Consider the following 3,587-nt stretch of genomic DNA (forward strand, 5'->3'; position numbering starts at 1 on the left):
TACAATACAATTGTCCCCCCCCCCCCGCCCCCTTACCTTATGAGGAGGAGAGCAGAGAGGGAGGAACTGTTCAAAGCAGAGAATGGGAGAGAGGCTCACGAGCCCTGCATACACAGCGGTCAGCGGGAAATGCCGAAGTTTACAGTGCGGTGATTGGTTGCTAGGCGGTCCTAGCAACCAATCGCCTTCTCATTATCTAGCAGAGTTAACTTCGGCATTTCCCGCAGTGTATGCAGGGCTCGCGAGCGAAGTGAGTCTCTCTCCCATTCTCTGCTATACAGCTTCTCCTCCTCTGCGCTCCTGTATAAGCGAGCGGCGGAGGCAGTCCGGCGGCCAGCCCCGGGTGTCACCCTGGTGCTCGCTGACACCCCCCTAATGTGTGGCACCTGGGGCGGACCGCCCCCCCGCCCCCCCTATTGGTACGCCACTGTATGCTGTAGCTGTCTTTAAGCTAAAGCGCAGGCGGAAATGGTTAAGAAATGGTAAACACAGCCAATAGCAGGACAGGGAATGAACTCTCCATCAGCACGGTGTGATATACTGCAGTCCCACTTCTTTTCAGATAAATGTAATAAACTGTACAGAGTCTGTTACATTGTTAAATCTGAGATTTTCACCATCATATCACACAGTATAATTGTGTCTGACAGGGCAGGAGATCTGATCTCCTCTGTTACAGTCCAGCACATAAAGGATATCTTTACATGTGCCACTAAATTTCCACCCCTCTGAAAAGCAATCCGAGTTTGACACATATTGTTCTTTCTATCACTATTAATAGTGCTGTAAATAGTACAGAGTTTAGGTAGATGATGTTTATGGGGTTTTTTTTTCATTACCACTTAGTGTGACCTTACAGTGAATCCATGGTCACAGTGTAACATAATATATTTATTTCCGGATTATATTTCAGTTATTTCTAGCCAACTCCTATTAACCACTTTACCACCGGAGGATTTTGCTGCCTTACGTCCAGGCCACTTTTTGCGATTCGGCACTGTGCGACTTTAACTGACAATTGCGCGATCGTGCGACACCGTACCAGAACAAAATTTACGTCCTTTTTTTCCCACAAACAGAGCTTTCTTGTGGTGTTATTTGATCACCTGTGCGATTTTTACTTTTTGCGCTGTAAACAAAAAAAGAGAACGTTTATTTTGAAAAAATAACAATATTTTTAACATTTTTTTATATGAAATTCCCCCCCAAAAAAATGTAAAAATCAAATTTTTTTTAAATTTTTGGCCAATTTGTTTTCTGCTACCTATGTTTGGTAAAAAAAATCACAATAAGCGTATTTTGATTGGTTTTCGCAAAAGTTATTACTGCAAACGTAGTTATTTACTAACTAAGAGAAAGATTTCTGTCATTTTTGGTGTTTTTTTTTAACGCCTAATGGCGGCGATCTGCAATTTTTTTTTGCAGGACTGCGACATTGCGGCGGACAGATCGGACCCTTGACTGACAAGGGGCGGAGTCCAGCGACATAGGTCTACGTCGCTGGACGATAACGAGCCACATTGCTGCAGTAGCAGCAATATGAGCAGTGTTAAAGTGGTTAACCTGAATGATCATGAAGTTTGTAAACTCACTTTGTGACAATCCCCATAGATTTACTTCCGTGAATTCTGTGACATGTAGTCACTATGTCCTGTGAGTAGCACTGCTGTGTCACACATTTTACAGAGCCTGCCTTCTGTTTGCTAGAGGTGGTGAAGGGAGGAGTTTCAGGGGAGGAGTCAGTGCAGAAATCACCGCTTGCAGGCAGCAAAATACCTTGGGACATGTAGTCCTTAGAAATGGGAAGAGATGCCAGCAGACAGGCAGAACATAAAAGGAGATTTTTTTTTTTTTTTTTTACGTAGGCTTATTAGGATTGTCACATATAACGATTGTTTGTATTGTTATTACAATGATGCTGTTGTAAAATATAAGTGTATATTGTGAACATAGATATTTTCTTGTTTTTAATGTTTGGGTGTGACTGGCATGCGATTTGTTGCCATGTGCAGGGTCATCTACTGTTGATACCAGACAGCCAGGCTGGAGCACAACTGCACTCAGCTTCCTGAAAAGACTCAGTCTGTGTCCAGGGTGCTGAGCCTGAAGCTGGGTGCTCCTGTGCCTACAGCCATTTGCCTTTGTGTCCAGATCAGACACTTTTTTTCTGCCACTTCCCATTGGATCTGGTGTTGGGATCTCTCCAGCAGATTATCTGGACTGCAAGAGTTAGTCTGCCCCACTGTGAGAGAGCCCTGTCATAAGGCAAGTGCAAGTATCTGTTTGAATTGTACTACTTGGTTTATTATATTAGTCATCCCTCTCTGTAATCTGCATCTAGTGAATTTCTTATAGACTGTACTGTGCTGCCACCTAGTGACTTATTTGGGCATTGCACCTAGTGGCCTCCTGTATTGTAACAGCTGCAATATTTGTTTCACACTGTTATCTTGAGTATTTTATACAACTCTTACTGTACCTTATGCTATGTCACCCTTCAAAACTCTCACCCACATTATAAATCAAAATGACAGAACAGAAGAATACCTGAAAACCCATTTGGATGTCTTTAGGACTGACAGACACAGACTATGGAGTCTTTTCTATACAAGATACATTGTTCATTGTAAGTAAAAGAAAGAGAGGAAGGAGGTTTTTGTACGGCTCTGTATCACTGTGTGAGAGGGTAGCTGCCACTCTGCTGACAGTAATAAACTGCTTCATCTTCATCCTTTATGTCTCTGATTGTAAGAGAATAATCTGTTCCAGATCCAGATCCACTGAACCTGGCTGGGACTCCAGACTGAAGGTTCCTTGTACTCCAGATAATCAGTGTTGGACGTTGTCCTGGTTTCTGTTGGTACCAGTGTAAGTAGCTGCTGACATCAGAACTGCATTTACATGAGACGGTGACTGTCTGTCCTGGAGTTGCAGTGATCTCATTCGGAGTCTGTGTCAGTGTAATCTGTGCCCAGGATCCTGAGGATGGGAAAGAAAATAGTCATTTCTGTATACACAGCAAAATAATAAGATTGTACCCACATTTCTATCATTTGTATTTTTATTGAAGCCTCACCCTGAATATAAAGCAGTATGAGAGGCAGCAGAACCCCCTGAGAAGCCATCTTGATGTCTCTGCACTGACACACACAGACTACTGAGATGTCACCTGTACAATGTCTCCTATATAACAGCTGCAATCATTAGGGGGGGAAACCCCCCGACATCACATTGGGAGAACAGGAAACATGCAAATTATACAATGCAAATCCACTAGATTTCATGTTTACACCTCATGTGCTTACAATGATAATCACCATTGCACAACAGAACGATATCAGGAAATATGTTCAATTGCTCCGATAACTATTCTGAAAATGAAAAAGGCAAAAAAAAAAAACCTGAAAAATATCTATTCGGAGCTGCCAATTAATACAATTCATAAATAAAACATATTGTATGTCTGTAATTCTTTTCTCAGGATCTAAATCATTTTTTTAATCAACCTAATTACTTTTTTATTTAAAAAAAATGTTAATTTACTGTATATGACATGGGCTGAGCTGTAGTGAGTTGAGACCGCAGCC

General features: G+C 42.0%; 1 gene segment (V, D, J or C); it reads right to left on the reverse strand.

The window, feature by feature from the left end:
• Nucleotides 1-2,671: 2,671 nt before the first annotated feature.
• Nucleotides 2,672-3,125, reverse strand: LOC309549670 (immunoglobulin kappa variable 1-39-like). The segment is given in 2 exons: nt 3,077-3,125; nt 2,672-2,979 (listed from the first exon to the last, which is right to left on the reverse strand).
• Between the last annotated feature and the right edge of the window lie 462 nt (nt 3,126-3,587).

This window comes from Pelophylax lessonae (genome assembly GCF_965119305.1).
Source record: "Pelophylax lessonae genome assembly, chromosome: 1".
Taxonomy (NCBI): Eukaryota; Metazoa; Chordata; class Amphibia; order Anura; family Ranidae; genus Pelophylax; species Pelophylax lessonae.